This window comes from Nerophis lumbriciformis, linkage group LG03 (assembly GCF_033978685.3).
Source record: "Nerophis lumbriciformis linkage group LG03, RoL_Nlum_v2.1, whole genome shotgun sequence".
NCBI classification, from domain to species: domain Eukaryota; kingdom Metazoa; phylum Chordata; class Actinopteri; order Syngnathiformes; family Syngnathidae; genus Nerophis; species Nerophis lumbriciformis.
The window spans coordinates 31,585,001-31,602,748 of record NC_084550.2 but is presented as its reverse complement, the minus strand read 5'-3'; the positions used below and the strand labels follow the sequence as shown (position 1 = coordinate 31,602,748).

Genomic DNA, 17,748 nt, shown 5'->3' with positions numbered 1-17,748 from the left:
TACACGCATCTGTCCTCAGACTCTACACGCATCTGTCCTCAGACTCTACACGCATCTGTCCTCAGACTCTACACGCATCTGTCCTAAGACGCTACACACGTCTGTCCTCAGACTCTACATGCTTCTGTCCTCAGACTCTACACGCTTCTGTCCTCAGACTCTACACGCATCTGTCCTCAGACTCTACACGCATCTGTCTTCAGACTCTACACGCATCTGTCTTCAGACTCTACATGAATCTATCCTAAGACTCTACACGCATCTGTCCTCAGACTCTACACGCATCTGTCCTCAGACTCTACACGCATCTGTTCTCAGACTCTACATGCATCTATCCTAAGACTCTACACGCATCTGTCCTCAGACTCTACACGCATCTGTCCTCAGACTCCACACGCATCTGTCCTCAGACTCTACACGCATCTGTCCTCAGACTCTACACGCATCTGTCCTCAGACTCTACACACATCTGTCCTCAGACTCTACACGCTTCTGTCCTAATACTCTACTCGCTTCTGTCCTCAGACTCTACACGCATCTGTCCTCAGACTCTACTCGCTTCTGTCCTCAAACTCTACATACATCTGTCCTCAGACTTTACACGCATCTGTCCTCAGACTCTACACGCATCTGTCCTCAGACTCTACACGCATCTGTCCTCAGACTCTACACGCATCTGTCCTAAGAGTCTTCACGCATCTGTCCTCAGACTCTACATGCATCTGTCCTCAGACTTTACACGCATCTGTCCTCAGACTCTACACGCATCTGTCCTCAGACTCTACTCGCTTCTGTCCTCAGACTCTACATACATCTGTCCTCAGACTTTACACGCATCTGTCCTCAGACTCTACACGCATCTGTCCTCAGACTCTACACGCATCTGTCCTCAGACTCTACACGCATCTGTCTTAAGACTCGACACGCATCTGTCCTCAGACTCTGCACGCATCTGTCCTCAGACTCTACACGCATCTGTCTTAAGACTCTACACGCTTCTGTCCTCAGACTCTACACGCTTCTGTCCTCAGGCTCTACACGCATCTGTCCTCAGACTCTACACGCATCTGTCCTCAGACTCTACACGCATCTGTCCTCAGACTCTACACGCATCTGTCCTCAGACTCTACACGCATCTGTCCTAAGAGTCTACACGCATCTGTCCTCAGACTTTACACGCATCTGTCCTCAGACTCTACACGCATCTGTCCTCAGACTCTACACGCATCTGTCCTAAGACGCTACACACGTCTGTCCTCAGACTCTACATGCTTCTGTCCTCAGACTCTACACGCTTCTGTCCTCAGACTCTACACGCATCTGTCCTCAGACTCTACACGCATCTGTCCTCAGACTCTACACGCATCTGTCTTCAGACTCTACACGCATCTGTCTTCAGACTCTACACGCATCTGTCCTCAGACTCTACACGCATCTGTACTCAGACTCTACACGCTTCTGTCCTCAGACTCTACACGCTTCTGTCCTCAGGCTCTACACGCATCTGTCCTCAGACTCTACACGCTTCTGTCCTCAGACTCTACACGCATCTGTCCTCAGACTCTACACGCATCTGTCCTCAGATTCTACACGCATCTGTCCTCAGATTCTACACGCATCTATCCTCAGACTCTACACGCATCTGTCCTCAGACTCTACACGCATCTGTCCTCAGACTCTACACGCATCTGTCCTCAGACTCTACACGCATCTGTCCTCAGACTCTACACGCATCTGTCCTAAGAGTCTTCACGCATCTGTCCTCAGACTCTACATGCATCTGTCCTCAGACTTTACACGCATCTGTCCTCAGACTCTACACGCATCTGTCCTCAGACTCTACTCGCTTCTGTCCTCAGACTCTACATACATCTGTCCTCAGACTTTACACGCATCTGTCCTCAGACTCTACACGCATCTGTCCTCAGACTCTACACGCATCTGTCCTCAGACTCTACACGCATCTGTCTTAAGACTCGACACGCATCTGTCCTCAGACTCTGCACGCATCTGTCCTCAGACTCTACACGCATCTGTCTTAAGACTCTACACGCTTCTGTCCTCAGACTCTACACGCTTCTGTCCTCAGGCTCTACACGCATCTGTCCTCAGACTCTACACGCATCTGTCCTCAGACTCTACACGCATCTGTCCTCAGACTCTACACGCATCTGTCCTCAGACTCTACACGCATCTGTCCTAAGAGTCTACACGCATCTGTCCTCAGACTTTACACGCATCTGTCCTCAGACTCTACACGCATCTGTCCTCAGACTCTACACGCATCTGTCCTAAGACGCTACACACGTCTGTCCTCAGACTCTACATGCTTCTGTCCTCAGACTCTACACGCTTCTGTCCTCAGACTCTACACGCATCTGTCCTCAGACTCTACACGCATCTGTCCTCAGACTCTACACGCATCTGTCTTCAGACTCTACACGCATCTGTCTTCAGACTCTACACGCATCTGTCCTCAGACTCTACACGCATCTGTACTCAGACTCTACACGCTTCTGTCCTCAGACTCTACACGCTTCTGTCCTCAGGCTCTACACGCATCTGTCCTCAGACTCTACACGCTTCTGTCCTCAGACTCTACACGCATCTGTCCTCAGACTCTACACGCATCTGTCCTCAGATTCTACACGCATCTGTCCTCAGATTCTACACGCATCTATCCTCAGACTCTACACGCATCTGTCCTCAGACTCTACACGCATCTGTCCTCAGACTCTACACGCATCTGTCCTCAGACTCTACATGCATCTATCCTAAGACTCTACACGTATCTGTCCTCAGACTCTACACGCACCTGTCCTCAGACTCTACACGCATCTGTCCTCAGACTCTACACGCATCTGTCCTCAGACTCTACACGCATCTGTCCTCAGACTCTACACGCATCTGTCCTCAGACTCTACACACATCTGTCCTCAGACTCTACACGCTTCTGTCCTAATACTCTACTCGCTTCTGTCCTCAGACTCTACACGCATCTGTCCTCAGACTCTACTCGCTTCTGTCCTCAGACTCTACATGCATCTGTCCTCAGACTTTACACGCATCTGTCCTCAGACTCTACACGCATCTGTCCTCAGACTCTACACGCATCTGTCCTCAGACTCTACACGCATCTGTCCTCAGACTCTACACGCATCTGTCCTCAGACTCTACACGCATCTGTCCTCAGACTCTACACGCTTCTGTCCTCAGGCTCTACACGCTTCTGTCCTCAGGCTCTACATGCATCTGTCCTCAGACTCTACACGCATCTGTCCTCAGACTCTACACGCATCTGTCCTAAGAGTCTACACGCATCTGTCCTCAGACTTTACACGCATCTGTCCTCAGACTCTACACGCATCTGTCCTCAGACTCTACACGCATCTGTCCTCAGACTCTACACGCATCTGTCCTAAGACGCTACACACGTCTGTCCTCAGACTCTACATGCTTCTGTCCTCAGACTCTACACGCTTCTGTCCTCAGACTCTACACGCATCTGTCCTCAGACTCTACACGCATCTGTCTTCAGACTCTACACGCATCTGTCTTCAGACTCTACATGCATCTATCCTAAGACTCTACACGCATCTGTCCTCAGACTCTACACGCATCTGTCCTCAGACTCTACACGCATTTGTTCTCAGACTCTACATGCATCTATCCTAAGACTCTACACGCATCTGTCCTCAGACTCTACACGCATCTGTCCTCAGACTCTACACGCATCTGTCCTCAGACTCTACACGCATCTGTCCTCAGACTCTACACGCATCTGTCCTCAGACTCTACACGCATCTGTCCTCAGACTCTACACACATCTGTCCTCAGACTCTACACGCTTCTGTCCTAATACTCTACTCGCTTCTGTCCTCAGACTCTACACATCTGTCCTCAGACTCTACTCGCTTCTGTCCTCAGACTCTACATACATCTGTCCTCAGACTTTACACGCATCTGTCCTCAGACTCTACACGCATCTGTCCTCAGACTCTACACGCATCTGTCCTCAGACTCTACACGCATCTATCCTAAGACTCTACACGTATCTGTCCTCAGACTCTACACGCACCTGTCCTCAGACTCTACATGCATCTGTCCTCAGACTTTACACGCATCTGTCCTCAGACTTTACACGCATCTGTCCTCAGACTTTACACGCATCTGTCCTCAGACTTTACACGCATCTGTCCTCAGACTCTACACGCTTCTGTCCTAAGACGCTACACACGTCTGTCCTCAGACTCTACATGCTTCTGTCCTCAGACTCTACACGCTTCTGTCCTCAGACTCTACACGCATCTGTCCTCAGACTCTACACACATCTGTCTTCAGACTCTACACGCATCTTTCCTCAGACACTACACGCATCTGTCCTCAGACTCTACATGCATCTATCCTAAGACTCTACACGCATCTGTCCTCAGACTCTACACGCATCTGTCCTCAGACTCTACACGCATCTGTCCTCAGACTCTACATGCATCTGTCCTCAGACTTTACACGCATCTGTCCTCAGACTTTACACGCATCTGTCCTCAGACTCTACACGCTTCTGTCCTAAGACGCTACACACGTCTGTCCTCAGACTCTACATGCTTCTGTCCTCAGACTCTACACGCTTCTGTCCTCAGACTCTACACGCATCTGTCCTCAGACTCTACACACATCTGTCTTCAGACTCTACACGCATCTTTCCTCAGACACTACACGCATCTGTCCTCAGACTCTACATGCATCTATCCTAAGACTCTACACGCATCTGTCCTCAGACTCTACACGCATCTGTCCTCAGACTCTACACGCATCTGTCCTCAGACTCTACATGCATCTATCCTAAGACTCTACACGCATCTGTCCTCAGACTCTACACGCATCTGTTCTAAGACTCTACACACATCTGTCCTCAGGCTCTACACGCATCTGTCCTCAGACTCTACACGCATCTGTCCTCAGACTTTACACGCATCTGTCCTGAGACTTTACACGCATCTGTCCTCAGACTCTACACGCATCTGTCCTAAGACGCTACACACGTCTGTCCTCAGACTCTACATGCTTCTGTCCTCAGACTCTACACGCTTCTGTCCTCAGACTCTACACGCATCTGTCCTCAGACTCTACACGCATCTGTCTTCAGACTCTACACGCATCTGTCTTCAGATTCTACATGCATCTATCCTAAGACTCTACACGCATCTGTCCTCAGACTCTACACGCATCTGTCCTCAGACTCTACACGCATTTGTTCTCAGACTCTACATGCATCTATCCTAAGACTCTACACGCATCTGTCCTCAGACTCTACACGCATCTGTCCTCAGACTCTACACGCATCTGTCCTCAGACTCTACACGCATCTGTCCTCAGACTCTACACGCATCTGTCCTCAGACTCTACACACATCTGTCCTCAGACTCTACACGCTTCTGTCCTAATACTCTACTCGCTTCTGTCCTCAGACTCTACACGCATCTGTCCTCAGACTCTACTCGCTTCTGTCTTCAGACTCTACATACATCTGTCCTCAGACTTTACACGCATCTGTCCTCAGACTCTACACGCATCTGTCCTCAGACTCTACACGCATCTGTCCTCAGACTCTACACGCATCTGTCCTAAGAGTCTTCACGCATCTGTCCTCAGACTCTACATGCATCTGTCCTCAGACTTTACACGCATCTGTCCTCAGACTTTACACGCATCTGTCCTCAGACTCTACACGCTTCTGTCCTAAGACGCTACACACGTCTGTCCTCAGACTCTACATGCTTCTGTCCTCAGACTCTACACGCTTCTGTCCTCAGACTCTACACGCATCTGTCCTCAGACTCTACACACATCTGTCTTCAGACTCTACACGCATCTGTCCTCAGACACTACACGCATCTGTCCTCAGACTCTACATGCATCTATCCTAAGACTCTACACGCATCTGTCCTCAGACTCTACACGCATCTGTCCTCAGACTCTACACGCATCTGTCCTCAGACTCTACATGCATCTATCCTAAGACTCTACACGCATCTGTCCTCAGACTCTACACGCATCTGTCCTAAGACTCTACACACATCTGTCCTCAGGCTCTACACGCATCTGTCCTCAGACTCTACACGCATCTGTCCTCAGACTTTACACGCATCTGTCCTGAGACTTTACACGCATCTGTCCTCAGACTCTACACGCATCTGTCCTCAGACTCTACACGCATCTGTCCTCAGACTCTACACGCATCTGTCCTCAGACTCTGCACGCATCTGTCCTCAGACTCTGCACGCATCTGTCCTCAGACTCTACACGCATCTGTCTTAAGACTCTACACGCATCTGTCCTCAGACTCTACACGCATCTGTCCTCAGACTCTACACGCATCTGTCCTCAGACTCTACACGCATCTGTCCTCAGACTCTACACGCATCTGTCTTAAGACTCGACACGCATCTGTCCTCAGACTCTGCACGCATCTGTCCTCAGACTCTACACGCATCTGTCTTAAGACTCGACACGCATCTGTCCTCAGACTCTACACGCTTCTGTCCTCAGACTCTACACGCATCTGTCCTCAGACTCTACACGCATCTGTCCTCAGACTCTACACGCATCTGTCCTAAGAGTCTACACGCATCTGTCCTCAGACTTTACACGCATCTGTCCTCAGACTCTACACGCATATGTCCTCAGACTCTACACGCATCTGTCCTAAGACGCTACACACGTCTGTCCTCAGACTCTACATGCTTCTGTCCTCAGACTCTACACGCATCTGTCCTAAGAGTCTACACGCATCTGTCCTCAGACTTTACACGCATCTGTCCTCAGACTCTACACGCATCTGTCCTCAGACTCTACACGCATCTGTCCTAAGACGCTACACACGTCTGTCCTCAGACTCTACATGCTTCTGTCCTCAGACTCTACACGCTTCTGTCCTCAGACTCTACACGCATCTGTCCTCAGACTCTACACGCATCTGTCCTCAGACTCTACATGCATCTGTCCTCAGACTTTACACGCATCTGTCCTCAGACTTTACACGCATCTGTCCTAAGAGTCTACACGCATCTGTCCTCAGACTTTACACGCATCTGTCCTCAGACTCTACACGCATCTGTCCTCAGACTCTACACGCATCTGTCCTAAGACGCTACACACGTCTGTCCTCAGACTCTACATGCTTCTGTCCTCAGACTCTACACGCTTCTGTCCTCAGACTCTACACGCATCTGTCCTAAGAGTCTTCACGCATCTGTCCTCAGACTCTACATGCATCTGTCCTCAGACTTTACACGCATCTGTCCTCAGACTTTACACGCATCTGTCCTCAGACTCTACACGCTTCTGTCCTAAGACGCTACACACGTCCGTCCTCAGACTCTACATGCTTCTGTCCTCAGACTCTACACGCTTCTGTCCTCAGACTCTACATGCATCTATCCTAAGACTCTACACGCATCTGTCCTCAGACTCTACACGCATCTGTCCTCAGACTCTACACGCATCTGTCCTCAGACTCTACACGCATCTGTCCTCAGACTCTACACGCATCTGTCCTCAGACTCTACACACATCTGTCCTCAGACTCTACACGCTTCTGTCCTAATACTCTACTCGCTTCTGTCCTCAGACTCTACACGCATCTGTCCTCAGACTCTACTCGCTTCTGTCCTCAGACTCTACATACATCTGTCCTCAGACTTTACACGCATCTGTCCTCAGACTCTACACGCATCTGTCCTCAGACTCTACACGCATCTGTCCTCAGACTCTACACGCATCTGTCCTAAGAGTCTTCACGCTTCTGTCCTCAGACTCTACACGCATCTGTCTTCAGACTCTACACGCATCTGTCCTCAGACTCTACACGCATCTGTCCTCAGACTCTACATGCATCTATCCTAAGACTCTACACGCACCCGTCCTCAGACTCTACACGCATCTGTCCTCAGACTCTACACGCATCTGTCCTCAGACTCTACATGCATCTATCCTAAGACTCTACACGCATCTGTCCTCAGACCCTACACGCATCTGTCCTAAGACTCTACACGCATCTGTCCTCAGGCTCTACACGCATCTGTCCTCAGACTCTACACGCATCTGTCCTCAGACTTTACACGCATCTGTCCTCAGACTCTACACGCATCTGTCCTCAGACTCTACACGCATCTGTCCTCAGACTCTACACGCATCTGTCCTCAGACTCTACATGCATCTGTCCTCAGACTCTGCACGCATCTGTCCTCAGACTCTGCACGCATCTGTCCTCAGACTCTACACGCATCTGTCTTAAGACTCTACACGCATCTGTCCTCAGACTCTACACGCATCTGTCCTCAGACTCTACACGCATCTGTCATCAGACTCTACACGCATCTGTCTTAAGACTCGACACGCATCTGTCCTCAGACTCTGCACGCATCTGTCCTCAGACTCTACACGCATCTGTCTTAAGACTCGACACGCATCTGTCCTCAGACTCTACACGCTTCTGTCCTCAGACTCTACACGCTTATGTCCTCAGGCTCTACACGCATCTGTCCTCAGACTCTACACGCATCTGTCCTCAGACTCTACACGCATCTGTCCTAAGACTCTACACGCATCTGTCCTCAGACTTTACACGCATCTGTCCTCAGACTCTACACGCATCTGTCCTCAGACTCTACACGCATCTGTCCTAAGACGCTACACACGTCTGTCCTCAGACTCTACATGCTTCTGTCCTCAGACTCTACACGCTTCTGTCCTCAGACTCTACACGCATCTGTCTTCAGACTCTACACGCATCTGTCCTCAGACTCTACATGCTGATGTCCTCAGACTCTACAGGCTTCTGTCCTCAGACTCTACACGCATCTGTCTTCAGACTCTACACACATCTGTCCTCAGACTCTACACGCATCTGTCTTAAGACTCGACACGCATCTGTCCTCAGACTCTGCACGCATCTGTCCTCAGACTCTACACGCATCTGTCTTAAGACTCGACACGCATCTGTCTTAAGACTCTACACGCTTCTGTCCTCAGACTCTACACGCATCTGTCCTCAGACTCTACACGCATCTGTCCTAAGACGCTACACACGTCTGTCCTCAGACTCTACATGCTTCTGTCCTCAGACTCTACACGCTTCTGTCCTCAGACTCTACACGCATCTGTCCTCAGACTCTACACGCATCTGTCCTCAGACTCTATACGCATCTTTCCTCAGACTCTACACGCATCTGTCCTCAGACTCTACACACATCTGTCCTCAGACTCTACACGCTTCTGTCCTAATACTCTACTCGCTTCTGTCCTTAGACTCTACACGCATCTGTCCTCAGACTCTACTCGCTTCTGTCCTCAGACTCTACACGCATCTGTCCTCAGACTCTACTCGCTTCTGTCCTCAGACTCTACATGCATCTGTCCTCAGACTTTACACGCATCTGTCCTCAGACTCTACACGCATCTGTCCTCAGACTCTACACGCATATGTCCTCAGACTCTACACGCATCTGTCCTCAGACTCTACACACATCTGTCCTCAGACTCTACACGCTTCTGTCCTAATACTCTACTCGCTTCTGTCCTCAGACTCTACACGCATCTGTCCTCAGACTCTACTCGCTTCTGTCCTCAGACTCTACATGCATCTGTCCTCAGACTTTACACGCATCTGTCCTCAGACTCTACACGCATCTGTCCTCAGACTCTACACGCATCTGTCCTCAGACTCTACACGCATCTGTCCTCAGACTCTACACGCATCTGTCCTAAGAGTCTTCACGCATCTGTCCTCAGACTCTACATGCATCTGTCCTCAGACTTTACACGCATCTGTCCTCAGACTCTACACGCTTCTGTCCTCAGACTCTACACGCATCTGTCTTAAGACTCTACACGTATCTGTTCTCAGACTCTACACGCGTCTGTCCTCAGACTCTACAGGCGTCTGTCCTAAGACTCTACACGCTACACTCTACACGACTCTGAGCCAGCACACACTTTTTTCCTTCGGTTGGAGATTTCTCCTACAACTATTGTAGTATAAGTACAATATGTAGTATAAGTAAGCCACGTGGCCTAGTGGTTAGAGTGTCCGCCCTGAGATGGGTAGGTTGTGAGTTCAAACCCCGGCCGAGTCATACCAAAGGCTATAAAAATGGGAGCCATTACCTCCCTGCTGGCACTCAGCATCAAGGCTTGGAATTGGGGGTTAAATCACCAAAAATTATTCCCGTGCGTGGCCACCGCTGCTGCCCACTGCTCCCCTCACGTCCCAGAGGGTGATCAAGGGGATGGTTCAAATGCAGAGAATAAATTCACCACACCTAGTGTGTGTGTGACAATCATTGGGACTTTAACTTTAACTTAACTTAATAAGTACTACATGTAGTATAAGTGAAACATGTAGTATCTCAGCATCAAGGGTTAGAATTGGGGGTTAAATCATCAAAAATGATTCCCGGGCGCAGCCACTGCTGCTGCTCAGTGCTCCCCTCATCTCACGATCACTGAAACTCTCGTTGGCTCCGGAGTCCAAGTAGGCCTCCTTCTTGACCGCTTACATTGTGACGGCGCTGAGCTATTGTATCCTCCTACGGTGTGTAGTGAAGCATGTTTAGCTCTTCCTCCTCCTCCAGTGATAATGCTACTTGTAAGAAACTGACTTTCTTTGTCGCCATGGAGACCAGGATTAGTGATTTAGAAGTAGCTAAAACACTGCGGATGGACGTTAGCCGCTAGCTAGCTATCCATGTGTTAAAGCAGCTCTTCCTGAGGGTGTTTCAGTGTTATAACTTCACCTTTATCTTGACTTTTTACACCAAAATGCGTCCATTCTCCCTTTTCTGTCTACACACTGTGTCTGCTTGTAAGTACTCTGTGTGTGTGCGCTGCCCAACATGCTCCTCTGCTCCTAAAACCAGCAATGTCACCACGTGACGACGCCCCGTCATGCCCGTTAAAAAAAAAAAAAAACGGTACTTTTCAGAGGTGGTACAGTACCGAATATGATTCATTAGCACCATGGTACTATACTAGTACCAGTATACTGTACAACCCTAATTGGTAGTGACATATACGGGGGGAGGAAAAACATTCCACACAATTGTGGAAAGACAAAAATAAAAATGTTTCTTTTTCTAGAAAAGTCTACTTCAGATATTGCACAGTGTAGTCAAACTTCAACATATTGAACTAATTAGGTAGAAAGTAGGAGAGCTGCAGCATAAAGTGAGATAATAAATACAAGTGTGATAACAAGCAAGGCAGGAAGTCACGTTATGGCCAGGTCAATGTGACCTTTGACCTTTTCCTCCACACGTAATTGGACTGTGCAGCGACACGCATCACTGATGGAAATGTCAGAGTGGGCGTGTCCTAAACTTAAATGCCAGCAGTGGTGGACTTTCAAGTCATTGTACTCCTTCTTGCTAATATCACACACAATTGATTTTATTCTTTACAAACAGAAACATTTAAGTACACAATATACACACTGCAAGTATATATATATATATATATAAAATGTAGTAACAGACACCTTCATAACAATATGTAATATGTACAATATACACACTGCAAGTATTTATATAATGTAGTAACAGACACCTTCATAACAATATGTAATATGTACAATATACACACTGCAAGTATATACAGGTAAAAGCCAGTAAATTAGAATATTTTGAAAAACTTGATTTATTTCAGTAATTGCATTCAAAAGGTGTAACTTGTACATTATATTTATTCATTGCACACAGACTGATGCATTCAAATGTTTATTTCATTTAATTTTGATGATTTGAAGTGGCAACAAATGAAAATCCAAAATTCCGTGTGTCACAAAATTAGAATATTACTTAAGGCTAATACAAAAAAGGGATTTTTAGAAATGTTGGCCAACTGAAAAGTATGAAAATGAAAAATATGAGCATGTACAATACTCAATACTTGGTTGGAGCTCCTTTTGCCTCAATTACTGCGTTAATGCGGCGTGGCATGGAGTCGATGAGTTTCTGGCACTGCTCAGGTGTTATGAGAGCCCAGGTTGCTCTGATAGTGGCCTTCAACTCTTCTGCGTTTTTGGGTCTGGCATTCTGCATCTTCCTTTTCACAATACCCCACAGATTTTCTATGGGGCTAAGGTCAGGGGAGTTGGCGGGCCAATTTAGAACAGAAATACCATGATCCGTAAACCAGGCACGGGTAGATTTTGCGCTGTGTGCAGGCGCCAAGTCCTGTTGGAACTTGAAATCTCCATCTCCATAGAGCAGGTCAGCAGCAGGAAGCATGAAGTGCTCTAAAACTTGCTGGTAGACGGCTGCGTTGACCCTGGATCTCAGGAAACAGAGTGGACCAACACCAGCAGATGACATGGCACCCCAAACCATCACTGATGGTGGAAACTTTACACTAGACTTCAGGCAACGTGGATCCTGTGCCTCTCCTGTCTTCCTCCAGACTCTGGGACCTCGATTTCCAAAGGAAATGCAAAATTTGCATGGTTGGGTGATGGTTTGGGGTGCCATGTCATCTGCTGGTGTCGGTCCACTCTGTTTCCTGAGATCCAGGGTCAACGCAGCCGTCTACTAGCAAGTTTTAGAGCACTTCATGCTTCCTGCTGCTGACCTGCTCTATGGAGATAGAGATTTCAAGTTCCAACAGGACTTGGCGCCTGCACACAGCGCAAAATCTACCCGTGCCTGGTTTACGGACCATGGTATTTCTGTTCTAAATTGGCCCGCCAACTCCCCTGACCTTAGCCCCATAGAAAATCTGTGGGGTATTGTGAAAAGGAAGATGCAGAATGCCAGACCCAAAAACGCAGAAGAGTTGAAGGCCACTATCAGAGCAACCTGGGCTCTCATAACACCTGAGCAGTGCCAGAAACTCATCGACTCCATGCCACGCCGCATTAACGCAGTAATTGAGGCAAAAGGATCTCCAACCAAGTATTGAGTATTGTACATGCTCATATTTTTCATTTTCATACTTTTCAGTTGGCCAACATTTCTAAAAATCCCTTTTTTGTATTAGCCTTAAGTAATATTCTAATTTTGTGACACACGGAATTTTGGATTTTCATTTGTTGCCACTTCAAATCATCAAAATTAAATGAAATAAACATTTGAATGCATCAGTCTGTGTGCAATGAATAAATATAATGTACAAGTTACACCTTTTGAATGCAATTACTGAAATAAATCAAGTTTGTCAAAATATTCTAATTTACTGGCTTTTACCTGTATATAATGTAGTAACAGACACCTTCATAACAATATGTAATATGTACAATATACACACTGCAAGTATATATATATAATGTAGTAACAGACACCTTCATAACAATATGTAATATGTACAATATACACACTGCAAGTATATGTATAATGTAGTAACAGACACCTTCATAACAATATGTAATATGTACAATATAAACACTGCAAGTATATATATGATGTAGTAACAGACACCTTCATAACAATATGTAATATGTACAATATAAACACTGCAAGTATATATATGATGTAGTAACAGACACCTTCATAACAATATGTAATATGTACAATATACACACTGCAAGTATATATATAATGTAGTAACAGACACCTTCATAACAATATGTAATATGTACAATATACACACTGCAAGTATATATATAAGTAACAGATACCTTCATAACAATATGTAATATGTACAATATACACACTGCAAGTTTTTGTATATAATGTAGTAACAGACACCTTCATCAAATCAAATCAAGTCAACTTTATTTATAAATGTACAATATACACACTGCAAGTATATATATAATGTAACAGACACCTTCATAATAATATGTAATATTTACAATATACACACTGCAAGTATATATATAATGTAGTAACAGACACCTTCATAACAAGATGTAATATGTACATACTACACACAGAAAGTATATATACAATGTAGTAACAGACACCTTCATAACAATATGTAATATCTACAATATACACACTGCAAGTATATATATAATGTAGTAACAGACACCTTCATAACAATATGTAATATATACAATATACACACTGCAAGTATATATATAATGTAGTAACAGACACCTTCATAACAATATGTAATATATACAATATACACACTGCAAGTATATATATAATGTAGTAACAGACACCTTCATAACCATATGTAATATGTACAATATACACACTGCAAGTATATATATAATGTAGTAACAGACACCTTCATAACAATATGTAATATGTACAATATACACACTACAAGTATATATACAGTATAATGTAGTATCAGACACCTTCATAACAATATGTAATATGTACAATATACACACTGCAAGTTTATATATATATAATGTAGTAACAGACACCTTCATATCAGATGCCCATAAAAAGTGGTAAACGTCTGCTGCTTGTTTGAAAACATCAAACTCCACAGGTCAGCGCAGGATAACATGAATGTGCAGTAAATGAGTGTCTCCATGGTTATGCCCCATCCCATATATCCATCCATCCATTTTCTACCGCTTATTCCCTTTTGGGGTCGCGGGGGGCGCTGGAGCCTATCTCAGCTACAATCGGGCGGAAGGCGGGGTACACCCTGGACAAGTCGCCACCTCATCGCAGGGCCAACACAGATAGACAGACAACATTCACACTCACATTCACACACTAGGGACAATTTAGTGTTGCCAATCAACCTATCCCCAGGTGCATGTCTTTGGAGGTGGGAGGGGCCTATTCCCAGGTGCATGTCTTTGGAGGTGGGAGGAAGCCGGAGTAGAACCCACGCAATCACGGGGAGAACATGCAAACTCCACACAGAAAGATCCCGAGCCCGGGATTGAACCCAAGACTACTCAGGACCTTCGTATTGTGAGGCAGATGCACTAACCCCTCTTCCACCGTGACGCCCCCCATCCCATATAGTACATGGAAAATCCTCAAGGTGGTCTGCACCACTTTACACAGTCTTAGTAGATCACACACACACAATTCAACACGCCTAATAGTACACACTATGTTATAGGTTGCACACAATGTTTATTGTGTGATCTAAGTCAATCAACCTTTGTTTGTGTTATTATGTTTGTTGTCTCTCAAGTCTGTCATGATTAGTGTTGTTGTTGTTGAAGGAAAAAGTGAATGTTGTGCTGCGTCTGTGAAATTAATACGTCGCCCTTTGCTTAAAATTAGCAAATTAGTGTATTTTAATTTTTAAAATAGTTTTCCATATATTAGTTGCACTGGACTATAAATCACAGATATATATGTTGTGAATTGAGTTATTTACACAGAAATATTCTGTAAATGTGTATTTACATACCTTCATTGTTTCCAAACAGTGTCTGCAAAAAGGCAGTAAAACGGCTGATCAAACAAAACAGAAGTCATGGTCATGGACCCACTAGCTGCGCAAGCTAGCTCTCCAATCAGCTAAACAGACTCAATAACTCCACGCTGACATGTTGCTAAATTTACTGAGGAATTTGTGGAAGTGAAACATGACAAAAAGAATGTAAGTTAATAATACTAAAAAAGTCACTTGAAAACGTGTTAGCATATCAATTAATGCTAACAGCGCTAGCTTGATTACATTATGATAGCATGTACAAATATGCATGAAAACACTCATCACACATGGGACACTTTAGTAAGTAACAATAGTTTTAGTTATATTGTAAAACTGACAAACGTTGCTTGGAGTGACGAATGAAGCAAAAACAACAACTCAACATTTTAGTGTCTCCGCTTGATATTAATAAAAACTATTGAACACACAATATCATGAATCAATGAATTAGCCGCACTGTTTTTTTAAGCCGCAGGGTCAAAGCGTATGAAAAAGGCAGGAAAGGAAGGTACTTAAATATGACATGTTATTATCATGACATAAACAGTTACAGCGTGTATTTCAAAGGTTTTTTGGATGTTTTCCAAACAGGTTATAGGCAAAATAGAGTGCCTAAATCCATCCATTTTCTACCGCTTGTCCCTTTCGGAGTTGACTCCATTTTATTCAGCAGATAGCGTGCGTTTAAAAAAGAAAACCTGTGTTCTTGCCTCGCAGCAGGATTGTGAATAATAAGCACAAGTCCAAATAAAATAATGGTGGCGGTATAGCTCGGTTGGTAGAGCGGCCATGCCAGCAACTTGAGGGTTCCAGGTTCGATCCCTGCTTCCGCCATCCTAGTCACTGCTGTTGTGTCCTTGGGCAAGACACTTTACCCACCTGCTCCCAGTGCCACCCACACTGCTTTAAATGGAACTTAGATATTGGCTTTCACTATGTAAAGCACTTTGAGTCACTTGAGAAAAGCGCTGTATACAAACCCCGTTTCCATATGAGTTGGGAAATTGTGTTAGATGTAAATATAAACGGAATACAATGATTTGCAAATCCTTTTCAACCCATATTCAGTTGAATATGCTACAAAGACAACATATTTGATGTTCAAACTCATAAACATTTTTTTTTTGCAAATAATCATTAACTTTAGAATTTGATGGCAGTAACACGTGACAAAGAAGTTGGGAAAGGTGGCAATAAATACTGATAAAGTTGAGGAATGCTCATCAAACACTTATTTGGAACATCCCACAGGTGTGCAGGCTAATTGGGAACAGGTGGGTGCCATGATTGGGTATAAAAACAGCTTCCCAAAAAATGTTCAGTCTTTCACAAGAAAGGATGGGGCGAGGTACACCCCTTTGTCCACAACTGCGTGAGCAAATAGTCAAACAGTTTAAGAACAACGTTTCTCAAAGTGCAATTGCAAGAAATGTAGGGATTTCAACATCTACGCTCCATAATATCATCAAAAGGTTCAGAGAATCTGGAGAAATCACTCCACGTAAGCGGCATGGCCGGAAACCAACATTGAATGACCGTGACCTTCCATCCCTCAGACGACACTGTATCAAAACCCCACATCAATCTCTAAAGGATATCACCAGGAACACTTCAGAAAACCACTGTCACTAAATACAGTTGGTCGCTACATCTGTAAGTGCAAGTTAAAGCTCTACTATGCAAAGCCAAAGCCATTTATCAACAACACCCAGAAACGCCGCTGGCTTCTCTGGGCCCGAGATCATCTAAGATGGACTCATGCAAAGTGGAAAAGTGTTCTGTGGTCTGACGAGTCCACATTTCAAATTTATTTTTGGAAATATTCGACATCGTGTCATCCGGACCAAAGGGGAAGCGAACCATCCAGACTGTTATCGACGCAAAGTTCAAAAGGCAGCATGTGTGATGGTATGGGGGTGTATTAGTGCCCAAGGCATGGGTAACTTACACATCTGTGAAGGCACCATTAATGCTGAAAGGTACATACAGCTTTTGGAACAACATATGTTGCCATCTAAGCGTCGTCTTTTTCATAGACGCCCCTGCTTATTTCAGCAAGACAATGCCAAGCCACATTCAGCACGTGTTACAACAACGTGGCTTCGTAAAAATAGAGTGCGGGTACTTTCCTGGCCCGCCTGCAGTCCAGACCTGTCTCCCATCGAAAATGTGTGGCGCATTATGAAGCGTGAAATACGACAGCGGAGACCCCGGACTGTTGAACGACTGAAGCTCTACATAAAACAAGAATGGGAAAGAATTCCACTTTCAAAGCTTCAACAATTAGTTTCCTCAGTTCCCAATCGTTTACTGAGTGTTGTTAAAAGGAAAGGCCATGTAACACAGTGGTGAACATGCCCTTTCCCAACTACTTTGTCACGTGTTGCAGCC

At 45.5% G+C, this 17,748-nt stretch overlaps 1 protein-coding gene across 1 annotated transcript in view; it reads right to left on the bottom strand.

The window, feature by feature from the left end:
- LOC133583186 (uncharacterized) overlaps positions 1-17,748 on the bottom strand; it is a 163,160-nt gene that overhangs the window by 59,194 nt on the left and 86,218 nt on the right. The window lies entirely within an intron of this gene.